Consider the following 19,191-nt stretch of genomic DNA (forward strand, 5'->3'; position numbering starts at 1 on the left):
CTCTGATTGATCTCCCCCTGGTCCCTGCATCCATCCTCCATTATTTTCCACCCTTTACCCAACCTGGTGTTTGGATTACAAAGATAGTTCTGATTCCAGTGGATATCGGTGAAAACACAGGCAGGAACTTGAAAGCAGTTATATGGTCATCCAAGAGAAACAAAAACACAGCTCAGTTTTAGGGTGACAAGAACATCCAGAAAGCAGTATTCATAAAAGAATTCCAGGGGGGGAAAAACCTCTTTAAAAGAGGGGATTAAAAATTAAGAGTAGAATTACAATTCCTGTCCAAAACTCAACCAGAAGTGCTGCAGTCTATTTGCAGTCTTTGATCTGATGTCTGGTCTCTTTAACTTAACTATTAACTTTCCAATCCTGTCCCAATGGTAATGATCACTCCCTAACAATCACTCCCTTGGGCCCCATGCCCACCCAGGGTGAAACAAACTGTCTCTCTGCCTGGCATGCCAGATTCTTTTGCGAGAGCTCAGGGATCCCTCAGGCTCTGCCCATTCCAACCCTCCCACCTCCAGCCCTTTCCCAGGCTCCCCTCCACAAATTTCTGCCTTTATCTCTCTCCAGACTGCAAGAGGCTAGGAGGAGCTTAGAAGCAGCCCAGGGTACTAGGGAGGATGTGCCACACGATAGGGTGTGCTTTGAAGTTCATTTAAAGCTCTATACTCATCATCTTTTCCCCCACCACTTACCTGTTAGAGTTTCTCAGATTCCTATCATTTGAACCTCTGCTTTGACTAAATTGTGGCATTACTCAAAACCTGCACATGTACCTAAGGGAGTAAGACTTTAATTTGTGGATAGCAATTTGTTTATGAGATTGTCTTGCTAGTGCTTCTCTAAGAAGAGGGCCTTGGGATTGGAACACAGGACAGATTCATTTTTATTGCAGTAGAGAGACTAGAATGACTGGGATGTTGAGCTCTAGACCTATACTGTCTGAAACACAAGCCACTAGCTACTTGTAGCAATTTAAATATACATTAATTGAAATTAAATAGTATTAAAAATTCCATTCCTCCATCCCACTGGGTACATTTCAAATATTTGCCAGCCTCACGTGGCTTGTGGCTACCATTGGGCAAAGGACATCCACTGGACATTTCCATCAAAAGTTCTCCTGAACAGCATGCCTTGAGCTGCAGGCTGGTACTTACAGCAGAGAGTTCTGGAAAAGAGATGCAGCCCAACATCACCAGCTCTGTGGGCAGGGATAGAGAAGAGTAGAAGGAATCAAATTCCAAAAGGAAAGGGAGCCAAAGCCTAGGCCCAGCCCTGAGCAAACGTGCATCCGCCCCACCCAAAGCTCTTTATGTTAACAAATGGCAAGAAAGGAGCCACTGGGGTCGGCTTTGTCGCCCATTTCCTTCATTGAATGACCTCTGAGTTCTGTGGGCTTCTGATGAAGCAAAAGACCCTATCCTGAATCCTGAGGCAAGAGGGACTCAGAGTTTCACTCACAAACTGGAGCCTCTGGGAAGTCTCCACCCTGGTGACACAGGGAGCCAGGCAGTCTCCCAGAGCCCACTTGGAGCAGTGAGCTTCCAAGTCAAAAGACATTTCAAGGAAGAGGAGCATCATCTCCATCTGAAATTAGGACTCCACTCAGAGAACCTGAGGAACCTAGAGGGTTCCAAGGAGGAGTTGTAACCCCAACTGCAATTATGTTGCTAGATAAAGAGCCCAGATGTTTTGAATGAAGCAAGCTTGAATGAAGCAAGATGATGGTGGAGCATTTATCACACCTTGCCAATAATACTGGTTCACACTTTGATAGCAACTTGCAGCCATGTGGCACACTTGCACAAAAATATCATTTATTTCATCCTCACAACAGTTAACAGAGGAAAGCTGTGCACATGTGACCCACTTGACACTTTATATTAAAAGAAACTCATGCTCAGAAAGAGGAAAAGACATTCAAAATTTAATGTGGCTGGTGAATGACAGGGCAAGCTCTAGAAACCACCACCTATTCTGTCTCATTCAAGTGATGAGGTTACTTCGTTCCTATGCAAGACCCTAAGTGTCAACTCCAAAGTGTGCGCCTGCCCCATGGATCATGCTGCAAAGTTAGTTCACATCCAACTCCAAGCTGACAAGTGAAATCTTGAAGACTTCTGCTAGGCCTCAAAGGCAAGAACATTCCTAAACCAATCACAGACAAAAGGCAAGTGACATCACCATGGTTAGCTCAGACTGATACCTCCTCACTGCCTGGGGCTAGATGCCTGATACCTAACAAAACCGGATTCTGTGGACAAAAATGAAGGGAGAAGTGGGTGTTGGAGAAGTAACCAGCGGTGTCTGCCAGACCCAGCTATATTCAGGGCTATGGTAGAGAAAGAAGAGGGGCTTTCTACTCCTCCTCCCCCTAAAGCAGCCTCCCCAGGGAACCCCTCCTGGCCTCCTTGGCCAGGTCAGATTTGCCTGCCATTGGTTCTCATGGCACCTCCAGGGCTCCTTCTTAGCACTTGCATCATTTACAATGAAGCGTTTTATTAGCTCCTCTCTTCGGGAGACTGGAAGTACTATGAGGGTTGTTTCAGCACAACATTGTATTCTTGGGACCCTACTCATTCATCACAGATGCTCAGTTGATATTTGTTGAAGGATTAACAGATGGGTGGGTGTGTAGATTGATGAATGGACGGATGAATAGATGGATGGATGGATGGATAGATGGATGGATGGATGGATGGATGGATGGATGGATGGATGGATAAATGGATGAGTGGGTGGATAGATGGATAGTAGTTGGATGGATGGGTGGCTGGGTGGTTGGATGGGTGGATGAATGAATAGGTAGGTAGGTAGGTAGATAGATAGATGAATAGGTTGATGGATGGATGGATGGATGGATGGATGGATGGATGGATGGATGGACGGATGTTCTAGCCACTAAATAGGTCAACCCTACATTTTGTGAAAATACATTGAAAAGAGCTGGATCATGGTTTCTCTCCCTCTTCCCCACAGTTTGCCCTGGGAGTATAAATTGCCCCACTCCCAGACCAGCCTGGCTAAGGGCCTTGGCCATTATCGCTGTGGTTGAACAGGTGGCTTTTCTGCTAAGAAAGGGCTTCTGAGGGATGCTGAATAAAATGGGGGAAAAAAAGAATGAATGTAAGCCAGTAAGAGAAACGAGCAATTATCTTGCTCGACAAAGAGTCCAGATGTTTTGAATGAAGCAAGCTTGAGAGACCATATTGTTTGTAAGAAAAGGTGACTAAATCAGGTAGAAACAGAGTATATTTGTACAGGATGGAGCAAAGTGATGGGGGAGAGAGGGACTTTGGGACTACTAGTAATGTCAGGAGGTGGTAGGGATGCTCAAACTCCTGGCAATAGGCAAAACAGTGGGGTTTTCACCTTGTGCCCATACTTCCCCTCCCCTAGCCCACCTGCCTTTGAACTTCCAGATCCTCCTGCTTTCTCCTCTTTCTCTAACCTCTTCCCCGTTTACCACTTTTTCAACTTCCACTTCCTCTTCCTTTGCATGACAAGGACTAGCAGAAGCCCAGGGACCAGAGTAAAACAAGCATCCAGCTTCTCAGACAGAGCCCCACTGAATTTATTAAACGCCTTTTTAATAAGACGACCCACCGTTCTTTGAGGCACTGAAAAATGAGTTTCTCCATGAAATTGCCCACTTATCAGAAGTGTAATGAAAAATAATGGCTAGGTACTTCAGATAACCCTAAGATAAACACAGTGTTGGAATTCAGAGAAGTAGGGGGAAACAAGTGAGCAGGCCAGAAGCATCAAAAGCTGTTTAAAAATAACCAGGTGCTGAGGCTCACACCTGTAATCCCCAGTACTTTGGGAGGCTGAGGTGGGTGGATCACCTGAGGTCAGGAATTCAAGACCACCCTGACCAATATGGTGAAACCCCATCTCTACTAAAAATATAAAAATTAGCCGAGTGTGGTGGTAGACACCTGTAATCCCAGCTACTCAGGACTCTGAGACAGGAGAATTGTTTGAACCTGGGAGGCAGAGGGGGCGGTTGCAGTGAGCCTAGATTGCACCACTGCACTCCAGCCTTGGCAACAGAGCAAGACTTTGTCTAAAACAAAACAAAACGAAACAAAAAGCTGCTTAAATCATTCAACACAGGCTGAGGAGGCAGGGCACAGGCTCAGCCATTCACCCTGATTAGCACAGGGAGGTCAGCTATCAGCAGCTGCTGATAATTTTGCTACAAACATACGAGTAATTTCTATCTTCTACCCTAGTAGGGAGCTTTTCCATGTATTTTTACCACTAAATGCCAGGCTTTCAATAGGGAGTTGTTTTTGTGGTGTTAAATTTTTAATTGGGATTTTCCTCCTCAATTACAAAAGTAATACCTTTTTATTTTATTGTATTACCAAAGTAATCACGTTTTATTTTAGAATCATCCTCCCAGAGACAACCACTCCCAATATATATGGGAAATATATATATATTTATTTATATTTACATATGGGAAATATATATTTATTTATTTATATATTTAGAAATATATATATATTTCTAGTCTTTCTTCTGTGCACATATAGAGATATGTATATTAGATTGTCATCAAACACAATTTCTTTTTTATTGTTTCTGTGTTTCTATATCATTGGTTGATCACATTATTTGAAGATTAAGTAATATTTCATTGTATGACTAGAACATGATCTAGCTAAACAATCCCTTAAGATTTGATATTTAGATCTTTTCCCACGATTCTGTTTTTATAAATAGCAAAATGAAAATAGAATATTGAATTCTAGCAGTAGGAGGGTGGGATTCTCTTTATACAGAATTGTTTTTGTTTCTGTTCATTTGGGATACATTTCTAGAAGCCCATTTGTGATTCAAAGTGTATCTACATTCTTAAGGCTTTTAAAATATATTACCCTAAAGGGATACATGAATTTATATTCAAAAGATAAAACGTCTGTCCCACCTTTACCATCTAGCAGCCAGAGTGTTTACAAATTCAATGATACCATCCTAAAATCTCACAGGGTTGGAAAGAGAATGAAATAAAATATTTATATGAAAATGCTTTGAAAACTAAAATTGTATTAAAATGTATATTGCCATTATTATCAATTTTTAAACCATCCAAGATGGAAAAGGCATTACCTCCCTCAATCACATATTCCAATGATTAACAGCCCTTTAAAGCATAAAATTCTTACCAGTTGCCCTCTGAATACAACTAGATCACATACATTTCATTTATTCAGAACCATTTATTGAGCACCTACTATGTATCCAGTTTTGCATTAAGCATGCATGTTGGAAATGGGTTTATAACATCGGGAGCAATCCACACTGAGACAATGGATCACACAACAAGGCTGGTTCACTTCCTGCAGGAAGGGTACAACTCTCCAGCAGTCTTGCCATGAGAGCACACCTGGACAAAGGAGCAGGGACATCTATAACTTTCATAACCTGACTCAATTGCCCTACTGCTGTGTCCAGTTTCCATTGGCTGAAACGGGACCTCACATTCTATGCTTGACTTCATTGGCTAAAAACTTGGAAATTTCCTGAATAGATAAGGGGGCAGAAGACAAGGAATAAAGCAAGGAAGAAGAAGCTAGTCAGGAGAAGGTCAGGAGGGTTTCCAAATCAGGAATGGCATGCACCAGGGTTTGGAGCTTGCCCAGTTCTGTTCAGACATTCTGGAGCAAGTCAAGGTAGCTGATTTAAGACATAGCTGATTTAGAGAATATATATACATAGGTATATGTTTATTCTAATGCAGATAATGACCATAGAGCAAGAGATTGTAACTCCTTATAATGTAATCTAAGATTTACACTTGGACAAGAACTTTCCCATCTCTCACAATGGGACATATGAAGAAAATGCACAGAGTAATGAGCTTCTAGCCTGGGATGGGGTAGGGGTACAGAGAAAGATAAGTCAAGATTCATTATCGGTGCTATGGTAAGGTCAGGATCTGGGTGTTTGTGGACAGGCATGACCCAGCTTTGGAAAACCCAGGGATATCCACGCCTGAAGGAGGATAATCTGAAACTGAGCATGAGAAGCAGCTGGGCTTTCTGTTGGGCAACAATGTGCCAATTGCTATAGCTTCCAAAAGAGTATAGAGAAATCACATTTTCCTGGCAGCTATATTCTGCATAGGAAGAGAGCCATTTTTGTGAGGAAAATACTTTAATAAGCCACATGGTGAGAAGGCTAAGATACCCCACGGAGTAGACTTTGAGGACACTAGATTGTTACTGTGTCTCTAGAAATCAGCCTGCCATTTGGTGAGTGAGATATGCAAGCTGGTGGTGATTGCAGGATTGCTTGGAACTATAGATGGAATTTTATTTTATTTTTATTTTTATTTTATTTTAGAGGGGATTTTAGAGAGGTGTGAGGAAAGATAAAGGGCAAGATATGGCAACTGACAGGGGAGGAACTTTGAGGGCAAAGACAGAGGTGCCTAACAAGAATTTTGCCAAGTGTCTGCTACTAGTGTCTTGCACTCCAGCCTGGGCAACAGAGCAAAACTTTGTCTCAGAAAAAAAAAGCTGTTTAAATCATTCAACACAGTCTGAGAGGCAGGGCACAGGCTCAGTTATATTGCACAGAAATGTGCTATAGAGCCCCTCACCCCTGTCTACTCAAAAAATCCTTGCTGTTGTTAATACCTGAAGTGGGATAGGCTTCAGTGTGCTCTTCAGGTGGTCAGAGGGTGAGAGCGAAGGCTGCCATTTAGAAGCGGTCTTGCCTGGTTACCCATTCTTCGTTCTGTAAGGAGCTAAGCGCTACTGTGTTCTCAGAACATCTGTACTAAGCAGGAAACCCCTCTTTTGAACTGTACAGGATATGAAGTGAACACTGTTTATTGCTCTTCTCATACTGACCCACTAGCCTCTGTTAGCCTGTCCCTTTGCCTGGGCTCTGTTCACCTGGGCACATGCACTTACAGAGTTTTTTAAAAGAGAGGAAAAAATTATAATAGGACATCCAAAAATACATTCAGGTGTGGCCCCTCTGCTCAGGCACACCCATGAAAAGCATCCCAAGCCATTTATACTTTGATTTGCAAATAAACTGGCAATTTCTATAATTGAGGGTATCTACAAAGCATCAAACTTCCCTTCCAAATTCTATTATTCTTGTGGTAATATTAAATTCTGTCTCCAAAGCTGAGTTTAGAAGCATGGATATGTGAGAATGGGATGTTTTCCAGACTAAGGATGAAAAACCATCATGGGTAAACTACTAGGAAGAATGTCTACACAGATAAAGAGAAATTGACTAACATTTTGAGTTTTGACTTCCCAATCTCTTTTTTTAAACATTAATAACTTCAGAGAGGAACATTTAGAAGACATACCATTGATTATATGCTATACAAAGTGGTGCTATACTTATTATAAAGCAGTGAGTCACTGATAATTTACTGGGATCTGCCAGGCCAATATCCTAATGGCCAAATTTGCAGACATTTGCAGAAGCCCACTCTACTTCCATTGTCTCAAAGCCTAGCATCCAATTGGGAGGTAGCAGTACCCTTTGCTGATATGCACTATTGGCATGGGAGACTTATTAAGAAATATAAAGAAACTGCCTTTTATAATTGACAATAGTGCTTGCCTTTTAAGATGTTAAGCATACTATACCATATTTTCCTAAGTTCAGTTGTCTTACTTTAGAACACAGAAATGCATCATTATTTAAAATTCACCTATCTAGCAACCTTAACTGTCTGGAACATATATGAGATCCAGGAAGCAAAATAAATAGGTTTTTGAGCAAAACAGATACAACAAAATCTATTTACCTACAGAATTGGTAGGAAATGCCTTTAGTCATCACTTGGAACCTAGTTATTCTTATTTGAAATCACTTTAATTTTCTAAAATTTAGTTATTGGGTTTTTTAATTCATATCAGATCAGAAGCAACAATAGAGTGGACGGGACTAGAAGAAACTCTTGAGTCATCTAGAAAAGAGTCGACTAACAAAAGTGAAAACTATTAGCTGTTAAGTTGAATGTAAAGAAAAAGACAGGCTGGGTGCAGTGGCTCACGCCTGTAATCCCAGCACTTTGGGAGGCCAGGGAGGGTGGATCACGAGGTCAGGAGTTGGAGACCAGCCTCACCAATATGTTGAAAACCCATCTCTACTAAAAATACAAAAATTAGCTGCATGTGGTGGTGGGCACCTGTAGTCCAGCTACTCGGGAGTCTGAGACAGGAGAATTGCTTGAATTAGAATGGTGAAGGTTGCAGTGAGCCAAGATCTCGCCACTGTGCAACAGAGTGAGACTATGTCTCAAAAAAAAAAAAAAGAAAGAAAAAGATATTGGAAAGCAAAGGAGGGAGGAGAGATGGGCGAAAGGATGGAGGGAGGGAAGGAGGTTGTCAAAAGAAGACTCAGAAGCTGATAATGCTCAATCCCAGACATTTGATTTTGGTAATAACCCCTTGATCTGTAGAAGCAGCTGAGCACATCCTATATTACACCATAATTTTTATATTCATAAATGACCTCAGTATTCCATTAAAAGTTTCAATTAAGTAGTCAGAGGACTACCTCATTTTAGAAGTGTACACCCAATTGATTAAGATATAAAAGTTTTCATTCCTGAAAATGTATATTTTAGATATTTAGACATGTGTGATACCAGAGAAACATGTTTTCATTGTGTGCATTTATGAATGAAAAGAAAGAATAGGCTGAGGATTATTATTGCCTTGCTAATTGAAGATTTCACAATGGAGGTTGTGTCTGTTCTTGACAGTCTCCACATTTCCTTGATTTTGATATCGCAGTTTTTATTCACTTCAGCTACTAGCCCAACTGAGAGAGATAGTCTCTCAGTGGGCTTTGTCACCCCTCTGCCCTCGAGTTCAAATTGCACAAAAGAGGTTATTGGAAGAATCAAGAAGGACCTATCCCTTAGGAATATGGAGAACCTATTGATTAATGGAAAGGAGTTGCACAACTCAAGGCCAAGTGCTGTTTCCATGGATCTGTAAATGAGAATAGTGCATTTTATATGACCTTATACAAATATTCAGTCAGTCACCCAACAGGTGTGGTTGAACACCTGTGAACATGTATAAAGGTAACAGTGTAGGGGGCTGAATATGTAGACAAAGCCAAACTGAGATTATTCTGGGACTTTGATGATGGTATTCCAGATGGGACAATGGCAGTGGGTCAGGTAGGTGTTGGAGACTTCCATCTTAATCACCACTCTTCTACTTGGTTAAATGTAGTAGTTACCATATACACTAGGCTGTACTGGTTGTCCCTGGATTGTCCCTAGATTTGTCCAGCTAAATAAGGCTAGCCATTATAACATCCAGCCTCTAATATCAGAGCATAACAACCAAAGGTTTATTTCTCACCCATGTGACAGTTTGCTGCGGGTCAGCATGAACTCAAGAGCCTTTCATCTATTGGCTATACTGAGCCTTTAGGACCCTGAAGTCCTCGATTTCATCTTCTTCAGGCCAGTAATATGGGAGAGAGAAACTGAGGAGGGGATATGTTTAAAGACCAGGACTAGGCTAGAAGTACAGTCATGCATCACTTGACAATGGGGCTACTTTCTGAAAAAAAAATTGCATCCTTAGGTGATCTTGTTGTGGCTCGAACATCATAAAGTGTACTTACACAAACCTAGACGGGATAGTCTGCTGCACACCTAGGCTATATGGGATAGCCCACTGCTTCTACGCTACAATCTATACACCATTTTACTATAGGCAGTGGTAACGCAATGGCAAGTATCATGTATCTAAACATAGGAAAGGTACAGTAAAAACACAGTACAAAAGATTAAAAAATGGTACGCCTGTAATCATGAATAAAGCTTGCAGGACTAAAAGCTGCTTTGGGTGAGTCAATGAATGAGTGGTGAGTGAACATGAAGGCCTAGGACATTACTGTACACTACTGTAGACTTTATATACACCGTACACTTAAGCCACACCAAATTGGTTTTTAAATTTTTTTCTTCAATAGTAAATTAACGTTAGCTAGCTGTGACTTTTTAACTTTACAAACTTTTTTAAACTTTTTTTACTATTTATAAGAATACTTGGCTTAAAACACAAACATGTTGTTTGCCTGCACAAAAACATTTTCTTTCTTTATATGCTTATACTATAGGCTTTTTTCCATTTTTTCTATTTTTTGTTTTTGTTTTACTGTTTACACTTTTTTGTTAAAAACTAAGGCACAAACACTCACATTAGCCCAGGACTGCACTGAGAGTGGATCATCTGTATCACCGTCTTTCCCGCCAAATCCTGCCCCGCTTGAAGGGCTCAAGGATAATAACAGGCATGGAGCTGTCATCTCATGGCAACCATGCCTTCTGGAATACCTTCTGAAGGACATGCTGGAGGGTATTTTACACTTAACTTTTTTGATTAAGTAGAAGGAATACACTGTAAAATAACAATAAAAAGTATATTATGGAAAATACCCAAACCAGTGACATAGTATTATCATTATGAATTATTATGTGCTACACACAATTTTATGTGCTCTACTTTTATATGACTAGCAGTACAGTAGATTTGGTTACACCAGTGTCACCGCAAACACAGGCATAATACATTATGCTATGATGTTAGAATGGCCATGATGTCACTAGGCAATAGGAATTTTTCGGCTCCATTGTTATCTTATAGGACCGCTACCATCTATGTGGTCTACGGTTGACAAAGTTTGTCATTCAGTGCGTTACTGTATATTATTTCTACCCACTTTCAGAGCCACCATTGATCACCTGGCCTGATCTAACTATAGGGGAAGCAATGAAGTAAATTTAACTCTGTGGCCAGAAAAGAAAAGAAAACCCAATTCTGATGGACACCTGATGTTTTACTATTCCTGTGAATGGATTCCAAGGTTCTAACTGACTTGATAGGGAGAGCAGGAATCAGAGTGGGAAAATACATTTAACAACAAGTTCCTGAGAGTTTCTTCTTAGACTTGTCAGTGTTCTCGGTTGTGCTCACCCTCAAGCTCCAAAGATACTCCCACAGGCATGTGGCCAAGACACTTCATTTTTCCAGGCCTCAGTTTCCCCCTGTGTCAAAGTGAGGGGTTGAGTTAGAATACCTTTCAAGTCTTTGGGTCCCTTAAAGATCCAAAATCCCATGATTCCAGAACTCCTGATGCTCTCTTCCTCCTGAGACAACTAAGCAGTGCCAGTAGGCCAATAATTTATTTTTTTATTTTAATTTTCCATCTCGCCTTCCAAGCCTGAGTTTTTAGATATTAAAATATAACAATAGACAAAGTTAATACAATAATGACTTTTTATGGCAAAGTAAAGTTATTTTGGGTTTGGATGAATACCACATTCACACACGTATATAAGATACACAGAGCTCTGTGAAAAGATAATCTTGTTTGAACAGTCTTGTAAAACATATGTTCTCCTCCTCTTGCCCTGTATTAGTTTTGCAATTAGTAACAAACAAACAACAGTGACATCTCAGTGGCTTATAACAACATTTACTCTTCGCTCACTTTACATAAGGACTGTGAGTCAGCTGCAGGTTGTCTGTGGCTCTGCTAGAATTGGCTGGGTTCAGCTGAGCTCAGCAGGGTTCTACCTGTCTCCTCATTTTAAAACCCAGACTGAGGGTATAACCACTATCTGTGATATCCTAAGGGCAGTGGAGAACAAGAGCAAGGAGACCTAAGCCAAACCACCCAATTGCATTTAAGCTTCAGGTTAAACACAGCAAAAAAACATCACAACCATTCACATCCCTTGGGCCACAGCTTTTCACATGGCCAAGTCCAAAGTGAATGAGGTAGGATGTGTATTCCTTCACAGAATGCTCGAGTACAGGGTAGGGATATGTAATCCTTTGGCTAGGAGGAAGCAAATAGTTGGGGACAATAACCCAACAGATCACAACCCCAGTGCCTCTATCTAAGTTCTAAATATTTCCTGTAGAGAGGAAGCCACTCTGCCCTCTCCACTGCATCTTCCTGTCCTGCCCTTCTCAGCATAAGCTCGGGCTCTAAAACTTGAGCTGGATAAGAATCCTCTCAGTGCTTGTCAAAAATGCCCCTTCCTAGGCCCCCCTTTCCAGAGATTTTGACACATTTGATCTGAAGTGGGTAGTGGTACCCGGGCAGGATACCCCAGGAATACCTACTACTGTTGAAGAGCTATCTCTGGTTCCCACAGCCTTTGGCATCAGAACTGCCTTTGGGTTGGGGGAGCATGCTGAGTGAGCATTATCAGGAGGAGGACTGCCTTAGAGGACTCAGAAGCTACAACCCCAAGGTCCTCTGATGTGTCCCCACTCCTCACAACCAACATGGAATTTGTACTTCTGGAGCTCCTTGAAGGTAGGGTCATTACACCTTTGAAAGTGTGATTATGGCCAGGCATGGTGGCTTACACCTGTAGTCCCAGCACTTTGGGAGGCTGAGGTGGGCAGATCACCTGAGGTTGGGAGTTCGAGACCAGCCTGACCAACATGGAGAAACTCCATCTCTATTAAAAGTACAAAAAATTAGCCAGGTGTGGTGGCGCATGTCTGTAATCCCAGCTACTCGGGAGGCTGAAGCAGGAAAATCTCTTGAACCCAGGAGATGGAGGTTGCAGTGAGCCCAGGTTGTGCCATTGCATTCCAGCTGGGCAACAAGAGCAAAACTCCATCTCAAAAAAAAAAAAGAAAGAAAGTGTAATAGTTAGCACAGACCCCAGAGATCAAATCCTGAATTCCTCTTCCTCCATATACAACTCACTAGACCCTCTCTAGACCTTGGACAACTCACAGACCCTCTCTGGGCCTCAGTGCCCTCATCTGTTAGGAATAATAATCATACCCACACCTCAGGCTTGTTGTGAGGGTTAAGTAAGTTAACAAAACAGTGCCTGGCATGCAATGGATCACAGGGAGACATTTCACATATGATAGTATAAATGTTTTTATATATTTATAAGTGTATAAGTGTATTCTGTACAAGGGTTTGCTGATTTTATTGCCACACAGGTCTGAGAACAGCAGAGGCTTTTGAGATAAGGTTGCCTCCTATTGGAAGTGTTATATGGGGAGCATGCTGGGTGAGCTGTTATCAGGAGGAAAGCTGCTGTAGAGGACTCAGAGGACTTACATGTTAGGTGATAGCACATAAGTTAGTGTTTTTCAACCCTGGCTTCAATATAGAATCATCTAGAAAGTTTTTTCTAAATGCCCATATCTTCCATGTTGGCTTCAAATAATTAGCTTTGTTTCCGAGCCAATTAGTGAGAATGTCCAGGGACAGAGCAAAAGAATGAGGAATATTAAGGTTGGGCATGGTGGCTCAATCCCAGCACTTTGGGAAGCCAAGGTGGGCAGATCACTTGAAACCAGGAGTTCAAGACCAGCCTGGCCAACATGGTAAGATACATCTCTACTGAAAATACAAACATTAGCCAAGCGAGGTGGCGCAGATATGTAATTTCAGCTACTCTGGTGGTTAAGTCATGACAGTCACTTGAACCTGAGAGGCAGAGACTGCAGTGAGCTGAGATCATATCACTGCACTCCAGCCTGGGTGACAGAACAAGATTCTGAGTCAAAAAGAAAAAAAGAAATTTTAAGACACTCCTTAGACTGTAATGGGAATCCTTGATTAAAAACCAGTGATGTCTATAGAACTGCAAAACATAATGTACGATTTATGGGTGTTTTTTTGATTGTTAGTAACTGATTGATGGTCTCATGAGGTACTAGTTCCTCTGATAATCAGGCCAACATGGATTTTCCACCATCTGTCCCACATGTGCACTGGCCAGGGGAAAATGAAACTCACCCAATTCCTATTCTTGCCTATAAGCCAAAAAGGCCTCTTAAAAACAAGCCTCCCTGTAATAAAAGATGTTGCTAGGATGAGATGCTGTGGTGAGCGAGTGGAGTTAATGTGACTGGATTTGGAAGCAATACCTCCAGCCATGGGGAAGCATGGGTGTTCTGTGTTATTAAAGTGACTACGGTGCAAAGGACCGTACATCGGAGTAATTTTCCCTGATGAGGTTGGATGCCAAGAGATGGTCCTTTATAGTATCCCTGAGTGGCCCGAGGCCTCACTCAGCTCTGGTTTAGGCAAATGCTATCTCTGCTGATCGTCTGCCTCTTACCAAATGCAGCCATCGCCATGCACAGCACACGCGCTCCTCTTGGTTTTATCACAGAGCGCAGAGTCTTCAGGAAGTTCTTTCCTCAGTGGAACCTTTGGGGTTTCTAGGAGAGGAGCAGGCGAATATCTGGAATCAGATTTGAACACTTTACGGCAGCCTCTATACTATTTCTAATTACTTTCACCCAGTCATGATGTTCTGACTAAACTGCCAGATTGTAAGGTGATAAACAATTCATATAAAAGTAATTCACTATGGAAAGTTCTGGATGTTTTCACCAATGGGTACCTCAAAACAGGGTACAAGATGGAAACCTTCTCAAGAAACAGCAAAATGTAAACTGGATAATTGTTGTGATAAAAAATAATGAACGACCATACGAGCAAGTGTCCTGCTGTGCACCTTCATAGACAAATGTGTAGATATGCTGCCTGGACTATGGGCAGATAAACATTCATTGTAGGCACATGTATGTGTGAAACTAGTTATTGGCAGAGCAAGAACAGCTGGAACCTTCATCTCCCCACCTTCCGGCTAGGATTCTCTTGGCACTATATCTCCAGTTTTCAATGTCTTCCTAAAAGAGCAGTTCCTATATTATTCTTAAAACGCCTTTAGATTCCCCTGTCAAATGCTGAAATCTACACCAGCTGTAAGTCTAGTAATTGAAATACTAGCATGGGTGCAGTCTTTCCAGATGCAAGGTTTGGTCCCATGTCTTAGAATCTTGTTCTGTTTTTTTCACCTTTGGGGCTTCATTTATTCATTCTACAATCATTGACTGTTGACATTGGGCAGAGCTTGTATAACAGTCTTAATCTTTATCCTGGTATGTAATAGCGAATCCCTACTGTTCCTCTTCCCACCCTGAGCACATTATGACCTTTGTTTTCCAGATTAAGTGTTGGCATTCTATACCAACACTTGGAAAGAAACCCCCAACTTCTTGCCGGGCACGATGGCTCATGCCTGTAATCCCAGCACTTTGGGGGACCAAGGCAGGTAAATCGCTTGAGCTCGGGAGTTTGAGACAAGCTGGGCAACACGGCAAAACTCTGTCACTATAGAATATACAAAAATTAGCTGGGTATTGGTTGGCACATGCCTGTAGTCCCAACTACTCAGGAGGCTGAGGTGGAAGAATCACCTGAGCCCAGGGAGGTGTAGGCTGCAGTGAGCAGTGATCATGCCACTGCACTCCAGCCTGGGCAACAGAACAAGACCCTGTCTCAAAAAATTTAAAAAAGCCCAACTCCTGGAAATTCAAAGGTACTTGATGTGGGGTTTGTTCCCTGTTATGTTAGCCTCAGGCCATCTAGCCCAGGTAGGACAAGGCAGGTAAGAAAACCCAGAGGGCCGAGGACCCAGAAGGAAGCATCTAACACAATGCCTAACACTGAAAACAATGAATGAATGTATTCAAAATGTGTTTGCAAGAAATGAGACTTTTTGTTTTTTTTAGGACAAAAAAAGGGCACTTAAAATGTAATCTAGTCTCCTAGGAGATACAGCCGGCAGCACACAGTGGTTATGAGATTTGCAGGGCTTCCCTGCCATTGAGTCTTGATCTGTCTCAGCAAAACCCGAAGTTTGCCAAAACCTGGAAACAACTCAAATGTTCATCAATAGTAGAATGAATAAATGAGTTATGGTATTTCATTCAATATAACATGAATGAGATGAAATGAAAATAAATTATGTAAAGGACATGTGACAACAAGGATGAATCCTACAACAATGTGAAATGAAAGAAGCCAGACACATACACTCAAAAATGCATGCTGCATGATCCTATTGATATAAAGTTCAAAGGTAGGTGAAATTAATCTGAGAAGCTGGAAGAATGGTTTCTATCAGGAAGGAGTAGGTAGAGATTGTGTGGGGACACAAGTTGGATTTTGGGCTGCTATTGTTGGTTAATCTCGAACTGAGTGGTAATATAGAGGTATTCTCTTTGAGATACTTCACTGAGCAGAATACTATCATAAGTGTCACTTAATCATAGGAGTAAGTTCTGAGAAATGTGTCAGGAGATTTCACTGTTGTGCAAACATCATAGAGTGTACTTATACAAACCTAGACCATACAGCCTACCACACACCTAGGCTGTATGACATAGCCTATTGCTCCCAGACTACAAACCTATACAGTGGTTACAGAACTGAACACCGTAGGCAACTGTTACAGATGGTAAGTTTTTGTGTATCTAAATATATCTAAACATAGAAAAAGAGCAATAAACATACAGGCTTATAATCTCATGGGACCACCATCATATACATGCAGTCTGTCATTAACCAAAATGTCATTATGTGGCGCATAATGTCATATGTACAATAGTGTGAAATTCAAATGTTGGATTGGGCCCTGATCGATTATCCAGGAACTAAGCTTGCAAGAGCTAAAAAGAACCTCAGAATCCCTTCCTAGCATGGTAGGTCCATTTCTGGAGTCAGGGAACTTGAGTCAAAAACCTGAGTAGAAGGTTTAGGGCAACAGATACAATACAGCAGGACAGGATGGGGACTGTGCTGAGGGGGATCACTGGATACCAGTCTTGGGAGTAAGTTCCACAGAATGATGGGGCTGAGATTGCTGGCAGCCAGGATTGGCTCAGGGACTGCATCGGCCAGATCGTAAGAGCAGGTATGACAGAGGATGAGGTGTTGACAATGGGGAGTGGCGTGTTGGGAGCTGGGATCTGGTTTATTTTTAACTCTCATAAGACCACACTGCCTCCTCTGCTGTGGCCTTCCCTTCCTAATGTGGAGAGTACCATCAGCCCAGGCCACGGGACTGTGACCCCAATTTTTCATGTGGGGAGACTGGCTCTAGTTTCCCAAAAGCACAAGTTTCTGGGCCTTTTTCTCAACTGTTGGCCTCTGTGGAAGAGACTTGGCTTAATGGAAAGGTGAATGAAGGGAGGCTTTTGGAAAGAGAGGGCCTAAACAGGGTCAGCACTGATGCCGAGAAACATGAGGGAGAAGGAACTTTTCTTCGAGTTTACACCACAGTTGGCCACAGAGTGGTGGGAAGGCGTGTTTGAAAAAGGTAAGGGGAGAAGCAGAAGGATAAGACTGTCTTTGAGGATCAGGAAGCAAGGAAGCCGAGGCAGCTAGCCACGGCAAGGTGTGGGGCTGCAAACTGGCTACAGACCTGATCTGCAGCTCCACCACCTGCATTTTTAAACCTCAGTCACAACCAAGGAACTGCTGAGGAGTGAAGCCTAAGATGATAGTCCCTGGGCTGTGTGGGGCTGACTTTTCCTAACTGAACTACAAATATTTGGAGCCATTTGCTGCTCTAACATCTTAAAAAGATGAGGACCCTCATTGGACATTCCAGTCCCAGTTGGGAGAGAATAAGAAGGGCCATGCCTGCCGATGATCAAGATCTTGAGTGTAATGCAGGATAGACTCAGAGAGACAGACACCTAATTTATCCCCAGCTTAGGAGTCTGCCAGCCTTAAAAAAAAAAAAGCCCGTGGATATACAGGTGTGCCTAGTACTGCGAACCATCTCCTTGTATGATCAGAGTTAATTAACATTTAGTATAGCTCTTTAGGAGTGAGAAGTTGTGATTATCTTTCTCTCTAAAGGTTAAATTACCCCCATTGTATTTGCCCTTCTGGGAAGAAAAATGCAGGATGAGTTGGGAAATCACTGTGAGGACACCACTGTGAGTATGTCTAATTTTCTGGCATGGAGGTTTCAGGCATTAGAATGTGCATCATAGTAACCAGATTCCAGGATACGTCTCAAGAAATCCCTAAGGGAAAGTTTTTTTTTGTTCATTCATAGAATGCTTCCTGAAGACATTATTACAGGAAAACTTTATTTAGAAGACTTTCTTTGATCCTGCACTAGCAGATGAGAAGATATAAGCAGATGACAATATCTAATATCTACTCCCGCCTGACCACTCTGCTTCCTATCCCAGAGTTTCTTCTGTAAAACACATGGAGCCCTGCTTCAGCAAAGCTCTCCGGATAGCACCCAACCTCACCAGGAAGGTCTGATTTATAGCACGTTGATCTTAAGCGTGCTAGTGTGATGCCCAAAAGAGAAAGGAAGTTTCAGTAAAGGGATATTATAGAAAGTCTTCAGCCAGTGAGTAGAATCTCGTCTCCAAGCCAGGCTGAGCTCACCAGATCACCAGGATAAAGAACAGTTTTGGGCTATATGAACCTAATGAGGCTGGATTCATGAGATCAACAGTGTTTGAGGCCCTTGGGCATAAGTAGGTCAATAGCTGAGAAAGCCTCTCTCAGCTCTGGCTGTCCTGCTCCTACTCAGAATGCCACAGCCACTCAAGGCTTGATTTTGCTCACCTTGGGTCCCCCATCACAGACTTCACACGGGATGTTTTCTCAGTGGCTCTCAGGTTTCCCAGATGCCTTTCTCTCATAGGCATGTGACCGACAATCTGCTACATTTCTGTACTTCCATTTGCTCATCTGTTAAAACCTGTACCTGCACACAGGGCGGTTGTGATAACAAATGAAATTTACGTGATTAAGGTACTTACTTTCCCCAGTGCCTGCCCATAGTTGATGCTCTAGAGGTCAAAGGCATTATTTTAAACCCATTGGGAGCCTTTAACCATTCGATTTTAATTAGATGACCCTTAGAGGGGAGATGGAGCAGGTGATTTAGAAAGTGCACCATGGGTGGGCATTTGTTTGGAAAAAATCTTGCAGGAACACGTAAAAGGTCCCAAAAAAAACAAAATGCAGGTCACCTCACAGGATCCGCTGCTGGGCCAGGATCCTTTACTGAAGCTGGAGCCTCGGAATAAGAGAGCTGCTTGATGGTGCCGGGGTGTCCAATCTTTACTGCGGCTATGCTTTCTCCCTTTCTATGTCCCACACGGAGCAATAGCAAAGGTTGGTCTTTCAGGGGCTTATCAAACACATTCAGACCTTTCAAATGTCCCAAGATGAGCAGCTTTGACCTTGAATGTTCTTCCCTTGATTTAAAAATTAAAGAGAAATTTAAGCCATGCGTTTCTAAGAATTTACACTTAGTTCATCAAATCTATTGTTTTCTTA

At 42.1% G+C, this 19,191-nt stretch overlaps 1 protein-coding gene and 1 long non-coding RNA gene across 4 annotated transcripts in view; one reads left to right on the forward strand and one right to left on the reverse strand.

The window, feature by feature from the left end:
• PRLR (prolactin receptor) overlaps window positions 1-19,191 on the forward strand; it is a 170,729-nt gene that overhangs the window by 124,330 nt on the left and 27,208 nt on the right. The window lies entirely within an intron of this gene.
• LOC144581474 (uncharacterized) lies at window positions 8,414-19,109 on the reverse strand. Its single transcript, XR_013532342.1, has 4 exons — window positions 18,882-19,109; window positions 18,472-18,613; window positions 14,141-14,243; window positions 8,414-11,077 (listed from the first exon to the last, which is right to left on the reverse strand). It is a non-coding gene; the product is annotated as an uncharacterized LOC144581474 (long non-coding RNA).

The sequence above is a fragment of the Callithrix jacchus genome, chromosome 2 (genome assembly GCF_049354715.1).
Source record: "Callithrix jacchus isolate 240 chromosome 2, calJac240_pri, whole genome shotgun sequence".
Lineage (NCBI taxonomy): Eukaryota > Metazoa > Chordata > Mammalia > Primates > Cebidae > Callithrix > Callithrix jacchus.